Source organism: Dermacentor variabilis, chromosome 9 (genome assembly GCF_050947875.1).
Source record: "Dermacentor variabilis isolate Ectoservices chromosome 9, ASM5094787v1, whole genome shotgun sequence".
Taxonomy (NCBI): Eukaryota; Metazoa; Arthropoda; class Arachnida; order Ixodida; family Ixodidae; genus Dermacentor; species Dermacentor variabilis.
The window spans coordinates 116027188-116048083 of NC_134576.1; the positions used below are offsets into that span (position 1 = coordinate 116027188).

The 20896-nt window shown below is 44.3% G+C and overlaps 1 protein-coding gene and 1 long non-coding RNA gene across 2 annotated transcripts in view; one reads left to right on the forward strand and one right to left on the reverse strand.

The window, feature by feature from the left end:
* Window positions 1-20896, forward strand: part of LOC142558154 (uncharacterized) — a 261951-nt gene that overhangs the window by 43475 nt on the left and 197580 nt on the right. The gene's annotated exons all lie outside the window — the stretch shown is intronic.
* On the reverse strand, window positions 12888-20723 carry LOC142557334 (uncharacterized). The gene is made up of 3 exons (XR_012822761.1): window positions 20234-20723; window positions 19033-19123; window positions 12888-13135 (listed from the first exon to the last, which is right to left on the reverse strand). It is a non-coding gene; the product is annotated as an uncharacterized LOC142557334 (long non-coding RNA).

Genomic DNA, 20896 nt, shown 5'->3' on the forward strand with positions numbered 1-20896 from the left:
TGCAAAGTTAAACTGGCTTTATTGGTACCTAAATAAATAAATAAATAAATATACAAAGATATATCTTTGTACTGTATGTGTCCCCTGATAGGATCACATTTAACGAGATATGCGACAATCGGAGTAGCGATGCCGCACAAACTTTTTATCGCCAATGAGACAAAGCTGGCTATAGTGCATGCTACGCGTCGATTTGCTCGTGTAAGCGCGATTTTGAGTTCCCAGAGACGCGGCACGTTACCAGCTACAATATAGAAATACGGCATCGCCGGTTGACGTGGTAAAGGAAAGCACTAGCATGGCGTGTTCAATTTTTAACGCACCGTTCAAGATGGAAACATTAAAATCACTTACGGTCTATACTCCATCGTATCGCCCAGGAACATCATCTGGTCGAAGAACGGCCAGGCGACGTCGTCCTGAACATCGTCTGCCCCGGCGCCGCTCTTCTTCTCTTCCTGAAGCGTCTTCTATACCCGTCGAAATTTATCTCGCAAAGACTTCCACCTCTTCTGTAGCGCTGTTATGATGTCATCTGCACAGATGAAACGCGTTTTTTATACATTGGAGAGTCGGCTAAGAGGCAGCATATACCGGTTCCACGCAGGCTTTCGATCGCGATCGAGTGCGATCAAATTTCTGGATCGCGATCAGCTATACGCAGATTGCGCAGTACAGGCAATCATGATCACAAAATGCGATCCCGATCGGGCTCGATCGCGATTAAACCTGCTCCCGCATGACGCCCGTATAAAACACCGAGCACTTACCTGTCACGGCAACGTCGGGCATGACGATCTTCGACACCTCGCTCCACAAGCACCTCGTCATGTGCTTGTTTTTGTGGTGCTTGTGTTTCGCCTGCCAAAGCGCAGGCCGAGCCTCAACGCAGACGATCAGCGCTTCGTTGTTTATCGTCTCCATAGCACCTGTGTTTCAGCGACGCGAAACCACAGCGAAACCAGCAGCGACTCCCGGCACCTCGGTACGATTCCGAAACTTCAACAACCTGTTTTTCCAAACCTCCGGAAGTGTACATGCAGGCCACGTGACGTCGGTGCACAAGCTGCCACTTCCGTCGCGTACGCGTCGCGTACGCTCCAAATGACGCCCAAGATCAAGACCTCCTTGACGCGCGCGTTTCCTGCGCGTCTGCCCTCTCTAGACGCGTAGGACAGGCGCGTACGGCCTCGCAGACGCGTGACGCGCAGCCAGGCGCGCACGATTCACCGCGTGTGGTTGGGCCTTAACGTTGTATCGTTAAGTCAACGGCGCAGAAGAAAGCCATGAGAAAAAAGTGCTTATGCGAATGAAATCTGCGTTTGTGTCAAGCTTTACATATGAAATATCTCTAAGGCAAAATATATTTTCACACAGTAATTTACCAGCTAAATAAGTTATCGATAGCATGGGGTAACTTTTTTCTTCCTTTAAAAGGTATGAATGTTAGCCAGATGGTGCGAATTCATTGAGAAAAGACAGCGCAAAATAAACGCGGTCAATAGAGGAAACACGACGAGATTGATAATGAAATGAGTTCCATCGGTGCAGAAAATAACCGAGGACATTTCGACGAGTAACAGCCGATAACAAGATCGCTCGTGGCACCCATGTTTTGCCTGTTTCGCTGATGGCAACAGGTCATGGCGGAGCTGGTGGGTCGGTGCATTCATGATTGAGAATGAGGATGAGGCGAAGGCACTTATTGCTTAGAAATATCTAGAATACTTTAGAAATTGATTCAAAGGGAAGCTTTCTTTGCTTTTTCTTCGCCACCACGTCGGGGTCGCCTCGGAGCGTTGCATACATGACATGGGCGACGCCGAGAAGAAAGGCGACGCGAGAAACTTGCTTGCGACCCGCCGCGTGGAATGTGCACAATGCCCTCTCGAGCTACCTGGTCGTCTACGGGTCACCCTGTTGGCCGCTGTAATTATCCGTGACCTCCGCACAATCATTGCAGAAAGTGAAGCGCGTACCTTATTACTAATGTGCGAGTCGAGATAGGACTTTAACCGCTGAGTGCAAACTATTATGATGTCTGCCGCAAGATTTTTGTAGATTTCCGCGTTCCTAGAAACGAATTCTTTATTCTAACCCACTGAGCGCAAAGAGCCACAGATTACGATCAAAGCGAGATACTGTAGGTCTATTCTCAATGAAGTTTGCGCAGAACCCCGCCTATACAGCATAATCTACTTGATGCAGACGAATCTAGCAGCACAAATGTTGCAGTGTGTGTATTGGACTGGGAAGTGCGAAAATGTTTTTAAACGTAAAAGAAAGCCACGTCTTATACGACGCCGTAACTTGGGCTACCAACGTTTAAGTTTATATTAGTGATTTGCGTAGGGCTGTCATTAAAGCCGTCTCCCGAAGAAGTTTCAAGAACTAACTGCTTTGAGCGAAAAAGCCAGCAGTACGAAGAGGATCCCTCATGCTGGTTTGCGAACGAGAACGAGAAGACTTGCCATAGGGTGTAGAGTTGCGCTTCTATGGTTTGGTTGGTTACGGATTTTGTTAATTTCTGTATTGCAGTTGCGACTTTGACATCTTTGCAAATGTCATGTGCTGCAAAGTGGTCGCATGGCCACCAATCACTCAGTGAATAGGTAGAGAAGCGTCATTTCATCATTCTGCTCAAGTTGCGATAAGCTCTCGCTGTCATAGTGCGGGATCGGGGAGGCACCATATGGATTTCAATGATAGCACTCGCGGCAGTTGTTACTGCAGTGAAGATCATGCCCATCTGAGGGGGCTGCGTCGAAAGAGGCACGCAGCACCAGAGAATAGAATAGTTGACGCGAGGGAAATCACAGTGTACCTCTTAAAATTACTTATTAACGAAGCATCTGAAATTGAATCTTGGAGAACACGAAAGAGAAACCTCGCAGTTGCATCAATAAAGGCGATGACGAATGCTTGTAACGTACCTCAAAAATATTGGAAGGAGTGTAATACGTACTTTTAGATACAGCTTTCTTTAACGCGGAAAACTCATACGCTCATTGCCATTACTTAGTGCATCATCAGTCTGGCTCGATATAAGGCCACTTATTGCTAGTTTTACTATATACTATAGTTTTACTATATACTGACAAGTATATGCCCATACAGGAACCCAGCCACGGGGAGCAAAGGCCACGTTCGCTACACACCTAGACGCTTTCTTCTGTATATCCTAAATGAGAAAAAAAAAGAATGAAAAAAAGAACAGCTGGTATGTAACTCATCAACGTGCTGCAGCTGTTCAGGCCGTTTCCAGCCGACTACCGCAAAGCACGCAAATAATGGAGCAATTGGGAAAAGGACAAACAATATTTATTACGCACTCGAGCGGTAGAGGTATATCTTCAAAGGCCGCTGCTTCGAAGTTCAGCGCACGTGGTCACAGGCTACCTAATTGAAGTGATCTATGCGGCTCGTCGTAAGCGGCACAGGGCTAGATCCACCGGTGACTCCAGGCCTAGCTAAGCGCCAGCGATGCTACAAACACCGAGTCGTCAACACGAAGGCCCTGGTTCCGAAGAGGCATTCCTGCAGGTGATCCTGAAGATCTCCAAGCACTCCGTCGAACGTGCAGCCCAAACCGGCATGGAAACAGCGAACCCGCAGTGCCATAAGAACCTCCAGAGGTAAGTACACGTCGACGACCTCTTCGTCCACGAAGGATGCACCGTCGAGGGGACACCAGCCGGAACAGTGCCTGTGTTCGTTGCGGTGGGCATCACAAGCGTCTTTAAGGCACCGACCACACAAGGTGTGACGGCAGGGAAGCAGTGCAGCATCGGCCGCAAACACCTCACAGTTCGCGCAGACGCACACCAACGGCAACGGCTGCTCGAAGGTGATGGGTCGCCCGTTCACGAATGGCCAGTCGTACGCTTGCAGGGTGTACGTGGTCGCTTCCATGGTGTAAGCGTTATCGCGGAGATCCTCGGAAGACCCGGATGGCTGCGACGGAGAACCAGGTTGCCTGTCTGCCCGGTGTGAGTCGTTGTCGTCTCGAGCGGTAGTCCGGTCGGAGGGTCGGCGACGGACAGATTCTCCGTTCCTCCCTGGAAGTTGTGTCTCCCTAGGTGGTTGGTGGTAACCGAGTTTGAAGAGCGCGCCTTTGACGAAGCTGATGCTTGCAAGACGATGGGGCAATGATGGGCGCCTCGCTGGCTTCGTCTAAGGCCAGCCGCAGGTCGTCAGGGTTGTTCGCGGCGAGGATGTGCGTGACGTCACGTCGGTCTGACTCGGACGAGCTGAGAGACGAGAAGAGTGTCGCCGAGATGGACACTGTGCCTTTTATAGCCTGGTAGGTGAGGCCTCTCTTCGGGGTCGTGATTGGTCACAAGTTGTGGGAGAGTGGGTTTGAAAAATTAACCAATCTCCGTACGTGTTTGGAGAAACAATGGAAGCAATGCCGGCAGCAGAGAGAGAGAGAGAGTGGGTCACATACACGCTCATCATCCAAGGAGGGGTGAACATTTCCAGGAAAGGCAAATAGCAATTCATTCGTCAGCTGTCAGCGCTACAACTACAGAAAGAAGAAACAAAATCGAGGCTGAAGTTCACGAAGATATTCCAACTTTCTCAATTCTCGGTACTTGGGGGAAAAAATTCAAGCTGTAGTAATTGGCCTAACCATGTCCGCATACCTCTCAACCAGCTGCTCCCACCTGACAATAGACCAAGTTATTGACACTCTTTCAGCTATGGTGCTTTCTGTAAATGTCTTTAGAAGCATGGCTGCGCATTTTTAAACTAGTTGCTTTTACACTATATGTTGTAAGTGCGAATAGTACAGGCTGTTTAAAGGCGGAAGGCACGTACAAACAGATACAAATATTTATGAACAAACAAATGTTTATAAAGAAATAACCAAAACGAATAAGGTGCGCCTACTTGAAGTTCGCCTATATATATATATATATATATATATATATATATATATATATATATATATATATATATATATATATATACAAACAGCAGTGGTGCACTCAAGGTAACATTGAATATCAACGCGCTAAGCGTTGCAGAAGTTAGGCTTTCGCTGCCGACATCCTCGCTAATTATCGTCAATCAAAACAGCCGGTGCAGAAAGCGTCGCTTACATCGATTCCAACAGTGCGTGGGAACTGCGTAACTTTTCATCTAAAAAAATTGAACTTCCTTATTTATTCCGATTTCTTTTCGTCTTTTGGCCGCCCTCCAGGTTCAAAATTCGTCCCTTCAGATTTGAAAGGACAAACGCGGACTTCGAATGGACCTCCATTTGATGCACTTGTATGAATGTTTATAAGTTTAGATCAAAGAACTGTGACCCCTGTGACCGGGGTGTTGTTCTCATTCGGTATGTTGGCCTTTATTATACCTGTACCGTGCACACCCCTCTATTCGGCAAGGGTATGACATTCCTCAAAGCTGATGAATGACATGGTACAATGCGTCTCCTTCGCCTAGTGTGGGGAACTATGAAGAAAGTGCATTTTGGTGTGATTCCTGGAACGGCTTAGTGCTCGCCCTTCCTTTCTGGTTGGGAAAGGGGAACGCGGGTCCACACCTGGTGACGAGAGTGTCTCGTCGAGGAGCAGCGTTGCCAGGCAACCGTGATAAATTTCGCTCGAAATGCTTAACTTTTGTTGGCTTCTATTGTTGTGCGCGTGGTTTTATTGGCGGGCAGAAACGCTTGCCCCACCTGGTCACGTGGTAATGAATGTCGTGAAATAAAAAGTCTGAAATGCATATCGTGCCACACTCATATAATCAAATCTTTATAGCAAATGCTTGTGCCAGCTGTTCAAGGTTGACGCGTCCCATTTGAAAACCTTTATTTCTCCCGGTTCAAATATGTCCGTAATATCAGGTGTGATGAAACGCTGTTCTTCAGTTTCTCGAATATTACTGAAGGACGTGGGAATTACTTGCGTGAGAAGTCGTAGTGTCCTGGTGGCGATATTAAAATTGCAGAAATGTATATTTATTTATTCACTGGAGGGGGCCTCACGTTGCCAATATTGCCAAAAGAATTACAACCACACGCAGGCATAACGCTGTATTGTAGCCATTCAGCAGCACCGCCTTAACCATCCCACAATGGCGCACACCCAATTATTCTGAGAGATCATGGTAATGCTAAAGTCTATTCATTGATAACAATGCTTCGCTGGGTCAACAAGAGTAGGGCGAGGGCTATTTCAAGAACGAGAAATTTGGAGTAATTGCAAATGCATTTGTGCTTCCTCCTCGGTGGGGAAGAGAAAGGGTAGACAGACCGCATTTGAGGCAGAAATGCCTGTAAACAGGACGTTTTCCGTTGAAAAACAGCCTTGCGTACTTTTTCAAGTTAATATTGCTCGACGTGCGTAACTGTGAAGGGTGAAACGGGATGGGGCTAGAGTGTGCCACAATAATGGAGGGGGAGGGGGGGGGGAGGTCTTGTCGTTCGTGCTTAAAGGACGCATTCCATAGACAACCGCCTACCGTAAAAATTGCACAACTGCGGGGGTACAGTGCTGTGTACTCTGTTTCGCTGAACTGTCGAAGCATGATTTGCGGTGGCCGCCGGACTACGTGTGTAAACTTTGCGGCGATAGTTTCCCACAAGTTTCTTGCGTTGGAGGGCACCTACACCATCCGATCCGGATCAAGTTCAAAGAATTATTTTGACCATGGAAATGCCGCGACAACATAGCTAATGCGGCATCGTTAAGTCAGCGGCGCAGAAGATAGCCATGAAAATGAACAAAAAATGCTTATGCGAAGGGACGGCGCTTTTGTGTCGAACTTTGCATTTGTTTCCTGACTGCGGTACATATTAAATGTCTCTAAGGTAAAATATGTTGTGATACAGTAATTTACCCGCTAAATAAATAATCGTTATCAGGAGGAAGTTCTTTGTTCTTTTAAAGGGTATTAATGCCAGCTCGTTGGTAAGAATCCATGGAGAAAAGACCGCGCAAAATAAATACGGACAAGGGAGGAAAGAGGACAAGATTGATAATGAAATTATTTCCATTGTGGCAGAAAATAACCGAGGACGCTTCTACGAGTAACAGACGATAACCAAATCGTCTGCGCCACCCATGCCTTGCCTGTGTTGCTGATGCCAACAGGTCATGGCAGCGCTGCTGTGCAGACAAATTAATGATTCACATTGAGGGTGTCACGAAGGCATTTATTGCTCAGAAACATCTAGAATAAAAGGACGTCTTGTTGGGCGAGTTGGTCACAATTCTTCTTGGGTACTAGGCGCAAAGACACGCAAGAAAAAAGAAAGGAGACGGGACAGAGCCCGTCTACTTCCTTGTTTCTGGTGTGTGTTCGCGCCAGTACCAAGAAGGATCTAGAATACTTTAGAACTTGATTCAAAGGTCAGCTTTATTTGCCTCGTCTTTCAACTTTTCCACTGGTGCTGTCTGGCCCGCCACGTCGGATTATGGCCCAGAGCATTGCATACATGACAGAGCGAGGCAGAGAGAAAAGGCGATGCGTGAACCTACTTTGGACCTCACCGCGTCCAATGTGCACAATGGCCTCTGGAGCTCCCTGGTCGTCAACAAATCTACCTCCTTAAAGCTGTCATTATCCGTGACCCCTCCAGAATGCTTCCAGAAACTGCAGCGCTTACCTTATTACAAAAGTGCGAGTCCAGGTGGGACGAAGATAGAACTTTACAGAGGAGGGGGAGAAGAGGCCGCTCCCGTGCTATGGGGTGGGAGGGTGGGAGGGGATAGGCAAAAGGAGACGTGAGAAGGCACGGGAACGCGGCCGCTGCAACACGAGAAGGGTTCCGGGAAAACTGGAGAAACTTCTGTTCAAGGTGGGGCCCGGTACGTTTCTGCTATTTCTCAAAAATAAGCACCACGAAAGTATGCCAAGCGGACACTAAAGCAGGGCTTGAAGAAGCAGAGCTGCATTGTTAAACCGCACTGCAGGGTCTTGGCGACACTACGGGAGCGGTCGCACATCAAATCAACACTTTTTTTGCCCGCCGCAGTAGCTTTGCGACTATGGCATCGCTCGAAAGAATCTCAGGTGTATTCGCGAGACTCTATCACAATCGGAAAAACACTTTTATGTAGCACGTGCTGAGCCACAGAAAGCTGCATCGGGAGTTTTTCACGTTGCTCTACAATTTTCTCATTGACACTTTTCATCTAGTTATAATGTTCTAGAAGTTGATTAAATTAATTAAGTTGGATGGTCTAATTTGGCGTGATGTAAACGATCCTCCGGGTATCTCCAAGAGAAGGAAAATAGCATTTCATTTCAGTTTTATGTTGCAGAAAACACAGACATTTCTGGTAGTGATACCTGTGCAAAAAGCATTTTTTTGACAGGTTTACTGGGCCCGGGCAACCTGGAAATTTTTAGCAGTGGTGATATTTAGGAGATGAAACAGACCAACGATAAATCATAGCCTTTCATGAACACATACAGGTGACATGCACATATTCTTTCACAGATACCCACATAATACTAACACACATATATACCGATTTGACTTCAACAGCTCATATATATACCAACTGTGAAAATTTATAACATATCCATTTCCAACAATAATATAGGTTCGAAGTTTAGTCAAGATTGAAAATAAAACCACTAGTGAAGTCTGCATTGCATCCTGATAGTTAACAGTATTATAAGGCTACATGTTTCGGAAATATTCTTTAAGCTGTCTCAAAGTAAAGCCCATGGTGGGCTTGTATCTGTTTAAGATACTAGGTAAATTATGTTCAAGGGTTTGTAACTTGTAGTTCATGCGGAAACGCGGTGTAAACCACATGCCCGTGTTTCGCATGCATATGTTACTTAGTGCGGATTTTAATGACGCTGTGTGTGTGTGTGTGTGTGTGTGTGTGTGTGTGTGTGTGTGTGTGTGTGTGTGTGTGTGTGTGTGTGTGTGTGTGTGTGTGTGTGTGTGTGTGTGTGTGTGTGTGTGTGTGTGTGTGTGTGTGTGTGTGTGTGTGTGTGTGTGTGTGTGTGTGTGTGTGTGTGTGTAAGAAAATCGTGAAAGGAGCTCGCCGAAAAATAAAACGAGCGCAGAATACGAAAGTTGTACATGTGAGGAGAGGCCGTTATCTTATAGGTCTGGAATGCAACGCCAGTGTGTGGTGAGTACAGAATGTTTGCAATGTATCGAACTGTTACCTTGGTTTGGTCTAGATACATTTGCATATGTTTAATGTCTGGCTCAAGTTACGTGCAACACCATGCATTGGCCTCCGACGTGGCTGGTGCGGCGCTTCAGTGGCGTTCGAGATTAGACAAAAAAAAAACAAAAAAAAAGAACATCGGCGTTTGTAGCTTGCACTGTAAGATCCGTTACGCTCAGACCACTCTACGTACAACGCTGTGGTGCGGCAAAGCTAGGCTTAGCTCTCCGCAGAGCGAATGCTTTACTGTGTGACCACTACGGGAAATCACGTATCCGACAAATTTGCGATCTTTAATGTCAAACGCGTTGGTCTTCCTAAAAAAAAAAGTTTGGGCTTCTTTTCGCTGGGCGTTGAATACACGACCGCAGGCTCGTGGAAGTGACCGATGTTGCTTTCTGTGTCGCTCTGGTCGAACTGCTTTGGAATCTGATCTTTTCTCACAGGGTTCTTTTTTTTTTTTTTTGTACCGAATTCGACCGATGGCGAACAGCAACCGCACATCTCGTCTCCAATCACTGTATCAGAACGCACGGCGGCGTGGTACACGTATCTACAGTTTTTTTTTTTTTTCTGCCACAAATGCCACATTCGGGCAATAAAGAGCCATTGCCCGATATTAATCGATCTTCCTGGTCGAAAAAAAAAAAAGAAAACACGAGTATAAGGTTGTCAATCTCAACAGTAACGTGTGACAAAAATGTCTCATCCATTGCATGTATAATCAGTTGCTCCTGCTTACGTGTAAAAACTTTCGTAACGAGACCCGTGGCTCACTGGGTTGCGGTAGCGTATCATAGATCCAAAACAAAACAAAAGAATAAAAGGATTGTGTCCGTGTCTGAATCGTGCATATTTCTTCGTATAACTGCGCGGATCCACAGCTAGCCTATATGGCTAAGGATACAGACGTTGTCGCATACCAGTCTTTACATTGATCTGAATAAAGTTGTTATTATTATTATTGTGTTATTATATGGCTTGGTGCCCGAGTGTCTCGGAGACGAGACAGTAGCTCGATGTCGCATCTCGTGCATAGTCGGTTTGCGGGTCGTCGGTGATGTACACTTGCTTCTGGCGGAGAGAACGGCGCGTGGACAACACAGATCGGCATAAATTACCACGCAGATTACTCGAACGTTTGTCGTACCGGCATCCTGCGCCAACATGCGCGAATATAGGTTTTTTGCAAGTCACCGTCAGGTAAGGCGCGCACGCGAAACGTCTCCTTGCTTGCGGGAAACTAACGCAGAAAGTTGGACTAGTTGATGTTGACGCACTTGCTGAGACATAGTTACTAGCGCTAACAAGGCTAACGGAAACAAAGTTGCGACAGGACAGGACACTAGCGCTCTGTCCTGTACCGACTTTCTTTTTTCCGTTAGTCTTGTTAGCGCTAGGTAACTTCGTCTCAGCTTGCAGATATTTTTTTTCGCTGAGTTTGGTGACAATACACGCTTGGTGATCATAAACAGCAAATAATAATAATAATAATAATAATAATAATAATAATAATAATAATAATAATAATAATAATAAGGAAAAAGGCACTAAGCGTCCGGTTCACCGCTGCCTTTGTTATAGGCTCTTGCTGATATCGGGAACGAGCGAGATAATAAATGCATAGGTGCGTTTACATTATCCATCTCCTGACATCATCAGAGAGAATGGCTACACCGACAAAAAAAAGAGAATGATTTTGAAAGTGTATCCTTGTACGAACTATTTATTGCTACAACATATCCTTCCAAACGAATGATCATGTACGTTCTTTACTCTTTCTTCTGATTTAATATTGCTTTCAGTAAACATGAGTGCAGAAATTCGAAAGACAGCATTTCTAGCACTACCTAGACTTCCACATTTATTGAAGCAATATTTTATTGCGCGTACTGTAATGGTCTTCTGTCGCTATTTGTGTGCAAACGAGCTACATTGTGTTGAGAGAGGGGGGGGGGGTCTTTTGAGTCGTGCCTACAGGACGAATTCCATAGACAACCACAGACAACCACGTACGGCAAAAAAATTTATAACAGCGGAGGCACAGCGCTGTGTCCTCCTCCGCTTCCCTGAACTGTCGAGGAATGATTTTCTGTGGCCGCCCGACTACGTGTGTAAAATTTACGGCGACAGTTCTTTGTGTTGAAGGGCACCTACAACATCCGATCTGGATCCAACTAAAAGAATTATCTTCACCATTAAAACGCACCAGCAGCATAGCTAACGTTGTATCGTTAAGTCAACGGCGCAGAAGAAAGCCATGAAAAAAAAGTGCTTATGCGAAGGAAATGTGCGTTTGTGTCAAGCTTTACATATGAAATATCTCTAAGGCAAAATATATTTTCACACAGTAATTTACCAGCTAAATAAGTTATCGATAGCATGGGGTAACTTTTTTCTTCCTTTAAAAGGTATGAATGTTAGCCAGATGGTGCGAATTCATTGAGAAAAGACAGCGCAAAATAAACGCGGTCAATAGAGGAAACACGACGAGATTGATAATGAAATGAGTTCCATCGGTGCAGAAAATAACCGAGGACATTTCGACGAGTAACAGCCGATAACAAGATCGCTCGTGGCACCCATGCCTGTTTCGCTGATGGCAACAGGTCATGGCGGAGCTGGTGGGTCGGTGCATTCATGATTGAGAATGAGGCGAAGGCACTTATTGCTTAGAAATATCTAGAATACTTTATAAATTGATTCAAAGGGAAGCTTTCTTTGCTTTTTCTTCGCCACCACGTCGGGGTCGCCTCGGAGCGTTGCATACATGACATGGGCGACGCCGAGAAGAAAGGCGACGCGAGAAACTTGCTTGCGACCCGCCGCGTGGAATGTGCACAATGCCCTCTCGAGCTACCTGGTCGTCTACGGGTCACCCTGTTGGCCGCTGTAATTATCCGTGACCTCCGCACAATCATTGCAGAAAGTGAAGCGCGTACCTTATTACTAATGTGCGAGTCGAGATAGGACTTTAACCGCTGAGTGCAAACTATTATGATGTCTGCCGCAAGATTTTTGTAGATTTCCGCGTTCCTAGAAACGAATTCTTTATTCTAACCCACTGAGCGCAAAGAGCCACTGATTACGATCAAAGCGAGATACTGTAGGTCTATTCTCAATGAAGTTTGCGCAGAACCCCGCCTATACAGCATAATCTACTTGATGCAGACGAATCTAGCAGCACAAATGTCGCAGTGTGTGTATTGGACTGGAAAGTGCGAAAATGTTTTTAAACGTAAAAGAAAGCCACGTCTTATACACTGTAAAATAATTTACACCCCTAAGGGTTTTTTTGAGTGTCTATAACTAACCCCCTAGCACCCTAGAAAAAGCTGGGTTTTATAGGCAATTACACCCTTATGATGGTTATTCTATATTCTAATAACACCCTATCCCTTGAGGGTGTTTTGAACAACATATTACCCTTCGACCCATGGGGTGTAAGGGTGTGATCAGGAATATATTACCCCTTCACCTATCGGGTGTAAAGAGCAATATAATAGCCCTTGCTATAAGGGTGTTGAAGTACGGCATGTTGAATCGGGTACACATGCACTTCATTGTATGTTTCGTAAGTCTACAGTCAGGCTAGCACACAGAAATGTTATGTACGGTGTGCATACAATAGGTAATGTGTTTCCAAACGCATGGCATAGCAACTTTGAGAGAAAACACATAATCACGTGTGAGTGTTCTACGTGAAATGGTCCATTCACCACAGATACAGGAAAAGTGACTGCATGGAGGGTCATTTATTCTAGCCACCTGTACAATATTTAGAGCTTGCACTACGCCTTGTATGTGGTGACAAGTCTTGTGGTCGTTCTACACTGAAGAACAGTCTTATTCAAACTAATGTTCCAGGGCACAGGTGAGGCTGGTGATGCCTTTGTGTAGCTCCATTCCAATGTCCTAACGCGAGCCATCATAGATGAAGCCACTTCTTCATTGATCGCTGTAGCCATCTGCTTGTTTTCTACCTGCAAAATGATTTGTTGCAATTTAATGTCAGGAAAAGTACACGAAACATGACAAGCAGCGCTTCCCTGCATCATTCACTTTAATATTTCAAGATCACATGAAGACCAGGATAAAGAAAACAAGCACAGATAGTGCTTACTTCCAAGAAATCATTATTTCGAAAGAATAAGGCATTTATTCTGCCACATTATGAATGCAGGAGAGACAGGCTACACAATTATATGAGGGCAATTCAGAAATTATTGCCTCCAAGCCCACTACTTTGCCAATATTACTGCAAATATTTTGAACTCTTTATCATTGATGCACTTATGTTTATGCTATCGAATTTCGCCTCACCTTCCTATCTCTTCTCGTTCCAGAGTAATCGAGCAATTCATGGCATCCAGTGGTGACGTCCAGTTGAAACAGCAGGCTGTAATTGAATTTCTGACTGCGGAAGGTTGTGCGCATATAAATATTCATCGCCATCTGACTGCAGTTTACGGGGATGCCTGTGTTGACGTCAGCACTGTGCAGAGGTGGGCAAGGACTGTGAAAGACCAAAATCCTGCCGCATCAAACCTCCAGGATCAGCACCGAAATGAACGGCCCACAATGGCTTCTGATGAGGGTCATGAACATCAGGCAGATAAATTGACTCGGGGCAATCACAGGATCAAGCAACACCAGATTGCAACAACATGCGCCATTTCCATTGGCTCAGTGAACCACATCATTAAAGACCTGCGTTACAAGAAGACTTGCGCTTGTTGGGTGCCACGGCAACTGAAGACTGACATGAAAATGTTGATGCATAGCCAACAAGTTCAAATCTTCTTGTAACCCAGGAGTTTCTTAATTATCTGGTTCACTGAACCAATGGAAATGGCGAGTGTTTTTGCAATCTGGTGTTGCTTGTTCCTGTGATTGACCCGATTCAACTCGTCTGCCTGATGTTGATGATCCTCATCAGAGGCCGTTGCGGGCTGTCCAGTTCGGTGCTGATCCTGGACGTTTGATGCAGCTGGATTTTGATGTTTCACAGTCCTTGCCCGCCTCCGCACAATGCTGACTTCAACACAGGCATCCCCGTAAACTGCTTTCAGATGGCAATGAATGTTGAAGGGCGTAGAACCTTCCCCAGTGAGAAATTCAATTACAGCCCGCTGTTTCAAGCGGACATCACCACTGGATGCCATGCATTGATCGATTACTTTGGAACGCGAAGAGATAGGAAGATGGGGCAAGTGACATTCTATAGCTTAAACATCAGTGCATTAATGATAAAGAGCCAAAATGTTTGCAGTACTACTGGCAAAGTAGTGTGTTTGGAGGCATTACTTCCTTAACCGCCCTCATATTACAGCAATAACGCTGGGCAGTTTGTTTTCGTGTGTGACATCTGACCCAAAACTACAATTTGGAATGTGCACAAATAAAGATGCTCGTGTTGAGTCCAATAAATTGCTTACAAATATATCAATCCTTTCTTATGCAATAAGTTTACAATGAGAAGCCACATCATCTCACTGCAACTTTTCCCTACAAGCAAGTTATATTGAAAATAAGGTGCAGCCATATGCGTCGCTATGCATTGCAGGGTAACCATCAAGAGGTACTTTGACATTAATGCCTTGCTCCCAAAACCAACAGTGTAAATGCCAACTATTGTATCACAGGAGGTGGTGGTCACAAGGCAAAAACAAATTCGCAGGGTTTACGTGCCTAAACAATGACCTTTCATTCATCGGTTAATATAACACATGGCATTGTTGTTTTGCCTGCCTCCTCAGGAATATACATTATTAATAGGAGTAGAAATCAGCATTTTCACAGAAGCTTGCTCCTTTAACAAGAGGCACAAACGATGCTGTTCTTCAGATTTCCCAGGCAAACAATGCAAGCATCACTATACTCACTATTACAAACAATGCAAGCATGACTATACTAAGCATCACTAAGCTGACCTTTATTTTTTTTCTTAATCTATGACCTACACAGTGGCTGGTAACAAGCCCTCTCTCAGAACTATTTGGCATCTCTACTGGAAGCCCTACCTACACCTTTTAACATCATCTTAGACATCTCCACTAAGCAAGCACACAATCCTGCTGGTATTTTTATTACAGAGGTTTTCACTAAAGATCTTCCAAGCAAGAACTCTTTAGCATCTGATCATTTAGATGCTTTGAACTGGAACAACACAGTGAATGCATCATGCTTAACAGAAGTTTAGCTATTTTAATCAAAGCACAGTTAAAGCCTTTCATGTATGAAGTTTGTCATCTGCTTTTCACTTGATCTTGCTGGTTATCTGATTGTGAGTTACACTAAGATCAAACATTTTAATGGCCAACATCTTTCATCTGTGAAGCGCAGAAAACTTTATTGCACTTGTCAGTGTTGTTACGGCATTCTTAAATGTGATGATTAGGCTGCTGGCTGTTTAGCACTGTAGTAGCATTGTACAGGGTGATCATTTTTAAGTTTTATGGAATTTTTAAAAATTTCCTGTCCTTCTTGTCATTCTTGTCCTTGAGCTAGATTATTTGAAGAGGTGGACATCACTAGCATGAGAAATCGAAACACATGTTCGACTAATTAAAAAAAATCACTATTCACTTCGTAACTACTTATTTTACTGTGCATATTGCAATTTACGAATTGTAGCCAGTGAGCTTGGAAGACGTGTGCACTTGAACTTCCAGGATGACACCAGTTTAGGAATAATTCCCTGATAAAGAACACTACACAAGGGTGTTCCAGTTACTTTTGTGCATCAGTGCATAAAAGCACATTTTGTTAAAGAAGTAAGTGGAACAACAGTGCATTTTACGGCAAGTTTGATGGTACATATCTCCAAACTGGCATCATTCTGGAAATCAATTCCAAAGTGGATGCATCTTGTAATCTCACTAGCTATGATTTGTAAATTACAATATGTGCTTCATATATGTGGTGACACTGGCAAACACTCCTAGAGTTCTACTAGGAAACATAAATACCGAAGAAAGTGGATGGGGAAAAGGCACCTGTTGTAGTTCAATTGGTAAAGCATCGCACGCGTAATGCGAAGACGTGGGTTTGTTCCCCACCTGTGGCAAGTTGTTTTTTCATCCACTTTCATTTTGAGTAATTTATAAATTCTTTATTTCATTTACTAATCACAAGTAATTTACCCTAAGTTGTCCTTGGTGTTAGTGTTTGCTGGCTTCTTAGGATAAGATTAATAAACATCGGCCCTCAGTTAAGCCACTTTCTTTTTGTTTATATGTGCCATGAAGTAATTAATTGAAAGGCTAATTAATAGATTTTGGTTAATTAGTTGAACATGTGTTTCGGTTTCTTGTGCAAGATATGTCTGCCTGTTTGAATATTCCTGCTCAAGGACTAGAATTATGCTATATGCAACACGTTATATTTAAAAATTCCACAAAACTTAAAATCATCACCCTGTATAAAGACACTGTGAATTTTAAAACAAGCTTCAGTGAACCTTACTGAATTAACAAATGGCCAGTGTAACTAGCATGATTATCCTGGAAATCTTTTGTAGCTTATAAGCATAGAGCATTTCACTTACACATTTAGGAATGCGAAATTTTCTTGAAAACAGCCCTTTCTTTTTAACAGCTAGCATCCCTGCCAGTTTGGTTAGACATAATGTTGCACGACTTCAATAGTACTGCAAAATCAGATTTTTTTTCTGCTCCCAGTGTCTAGCGATATATCTTTACCAGTGTCCTTAGCAGCTGAGATAACTAATGTTCCTGCAGGTAAATATCAGAAAACATTGCGATAACTGCCAAGTAAATGCAATCGTGCGTCTTGCTTACAATACAGCATGTGCTCTACCTCCTGCCAGGTTTGTTCTACATATCAGGCCAGCATACAACTTGTACAAGAGGCACCTTTCGCAGGCATGAATATATTTTATGAGGTTATGGTGGTGTCAAAACATGACATCAACCACAATGCCTTAAACTATTATATGAAACACTTACTTGTACAAAGATAGAAAAGGCACCAATTTTGAATTTAGCACATTCGGTTTACAGTACCATAGCAGAAATAGCTCAACTAGTACAGGTACGCAAAGGGCTAGTTGGTATTGGTCGATGACATTCGACAATGTGAACTCGACAGAGGATGGAGAAAGAGGTGATAGCATTTGTCTCCATTTCTCGCCACTTTCGACGTCCTTTGTACAAGTCCGCACTGTTGAACATCATGGGTCAACAAGCACAGCCTGAAAAAAATGTCATGAAAGAAAACTTGGCTCTCAACCTCAACAATTCTGCCTGTCAGGTATTATGGTTTCTTCAGAACTTATTTCTTTATACAAAGTCGTGCCCATCAAGTAAAGCTTACTGAAAGAAATGAAGAACAACATCAACACCTCTCAAGGCACATGCATCAAAGGAGTTAGAGCATCATACACATTACCTTTATGTGCAAAAGTATTCTTTTTCTTAGGCAAACTGCATTTCTAGTTTCTTAAAGCCTATATATTCATTTGTCACAGCTATGGGAAAATCACAAGGTGGAAAAAGATGTGTTGGTGCAATTTCAACATTTATGTACAACAACAAAAGGTAAAGCACAGGAAGTCTCACTGCTCCTCTGTCTAACTGACACTCAGTTTCATTTGTCATGTCCACTCCCATCCTGATGGCAGCAGAAACAGGAAGAGAGCAGCGTGGTTCAGAAAGCAGACGAAGGAGCTGATATCCTAGCTGACATAACGAGTAAAGAAGGGAGCTGGTCAGGCCATGTAGTGCAAACTTGAGACATCATTAACTAGTGCGAAAAAAACAACGGACGACAACAGACACACGACAGAGCTCTAGGCTTCAACTGAAATTTTGGCTACACAGAAACATAGGATTCAGGGGATGCGACCTCGATGAATGGAAGCAACATTCATCTTTCCCTTTCCCTGTCTGACAAGGGAGGTATCGGAGCAAATTGATGGATAGGTTCATTTCGAAATACAAACACTCTTTTTGGCGAGAGCCAGGGAAGGGGTGCTTACACACCTATCACCCACTTTTTGATGCAAAGTGCTTCGAATATTTACATGTCGACCTGCCTCTACAGCCGCATGGGCAGATGAGCGCTTTGAAACTGCTCAGTGCATGAGCACCTACAGCAACGATTGGCCAGATGGCCTGCAGCCACTGACAGCTGCCCTATCTTGGTTCCCCGAAGCAGACTTTTAAACACCGACCTGTTTGACTTGAGGGAACATAGGGCTGCTTTCAGTGCCTTAGTGACTAGTGGCCACCTGGCCAATTATCGCCATACGTGCTCATGCACCGAGCAGTTTCAAAGCAATCGTGCGCTCAGGCAGCTCCAGAAGCAGGTTCACAGCGAAATAAATATACGAACCACTTTGCATAAAGAAAGTGGGGAACAGGTGTGTGAGCAGCCGTCCCTGGCTCTTACCAAGAGTGTTTGTATGTGAAATTAACCTGTTCATCAATTTGTTCCGATAGCTCCTGTGTTGTTTCCGTCGGTCAACATTCTGTGCATCCCATGTTTCTGTGCAGCAAAAATTTCAGTTGAAGTCTAGAGTTCTGTCTTATGTGCTTCTTGATGTTGTCGTCTTTTTTACGCTAGTTATTGATGTCTCAAGTCTGCAATGAGCACCAACTAGCCCAAGTGCATTCTTCAACCATGTAATGCATAGGGCAGATAACCAGTGGCACATTCGAGTTACAGAACGGATGCCAAGGGAAGAGAAGGGTAGTCAAGGACGGTAGAGAATTAGACTGTACGATGAAGTCAGGAAATTTGCAGGCTTCACTTCGAATCAGCTAGCGCAAGACAGAGGTAATTGGAGCTCACTGGGAGAGGTCTTCATCCTCCAGTGGAAAAAATATGTAGACCAATCGTGATGAAAAAAGTATACCTGTCGGCTCAGACATCTTCACTGTCTTTTGAGCAATGTGTAGGCCCAAGACAATCAGCCGGTTCCCATGCAATTGCTTCATGCTGACTAACTGCACGGGCACAAGAAAACAACTCACCATTAATACCACCCTAGATTGACCACTTAATAAAAGAACCTCTCAAAACTCCAAACACAATTAAGCATTTACCAGCTTAATAAATACATATATACAAGCCAAGAATAGTTACAATAACCATACGCTTTATAACTAGACATTAGAATAAGGTAGTGAAACGTAGAATAGCCGTAGGATGTTCATTGCAGTTCATTTCAGAAATACTGTCGACCACTGACAGGACGCCTTAGGCAGGGTTCAGTCGTACAACAAGAAAACAAATAGTAGTAGTAATAAGCATGCGTGCGTGAAACCAAATAACGAGTTAAAGGTCGAGAAATAAATTATTAGGCTCGGTGTACTTATTTATACGAAAAGATGAATTCATAAACAAATAGCGCAACCACGCGTTCATCCTGAACGGCACGAAAGCTTCTAGAACAAACGAGTACAACTGAAAACTAAGGATAACCACATAGCCGGGATGGTTGTGGTTCTTTTGTATTAGTTCTAGCGATGAAAACACAAGCATTGCAAGCTACCTGCGTCATTACCTACCACGTGACCTGGGACAAAAAATAAAAAATAAAAGCAAAACGAGTGCAAGTACACAAGCGACATTTAATACGTTTGTCACACTGCACACTTTTGGCCACGATCGATCCTGACTGACATCGAATTTCTGGTCATGTTTGGCTTTCTTGCTGAATCTGCGGACGGGAGCCAATCGCGGTCGCAAATTTCGATCCAGAACAGGCTCAATCGTGATCGAAAGTGGCCGTGTGACACCGTTATAAACAGAATGAATTAGCCAAACCAAAGTATTATTTACCTGCCTGCGCCGTATACTGACGCGTAGCAGTACTTAATTCTCTACAACTCTATGTGCTGTCACAATTAGTTGAGGACACACGAACAATGAAACATCCGATATACTTTTACTTCTTTTTCACGTTCGGTGCCCGTAGGCTCCGCCTGAAGTACACATACTACACTCGCATCCAACACACCTTGTGCTGTCCTTTAAAGAAATTACGCGAAAATTACTACCACAATGACGCACCATAAAAACACGACGCTGAATGTGAGTGACCACGTACGTACCTTTTATATGAGCCGTCCATGCGCCTTGCGAAAGGCACCTCGGTTTGAAGGCGGAGCGCTGTAACGACGTGTACTCTGGGCACGCCATTTCGTTTACGTAGTGGATGGACGATGTTGACGATGGATTCCGCCGAAAAAAAAAGTCCACTTCATCACTGTTCAGGCCGAATGGAAGATGTTTTCTCGTTGGCCACGAATGACGGCCGTCGTAGGCATAGTAAACACACTGTCACAAAGAAACACCGATGTCGTAGGCCGCTACTGCCTTTCTTTCTCACGCATAATCGCGTCGTCTTCAGTCCGGATGCTCCCTTCGCGTCCATGAGCACAAAAGTACACGAAAACAACGAGGTGGTGCAACCTAAACGTAGCGAAAAACAATCTAATTACTCACAACTTCAAGACTGTCGCGGAGAACACGCACATGTGCACCCGGCGGCCCGCCGCGACTCAGCAGCGATCGCGGCGACACCCGTCGGTGGAAGTTATTGCAATTTCGGTTTCGTTTTCAAGGCATAAATACATATATTCTTTTAAACTACATGTGTTTATTACTTTCGGGGCTATTTATTTTACGCTACCTCTAAGCAATTATTATTATTATTATTATAAACAACAGAGGCAGATCCCACGCACTGTGGGAATCGACATAAGCGCAGCTTG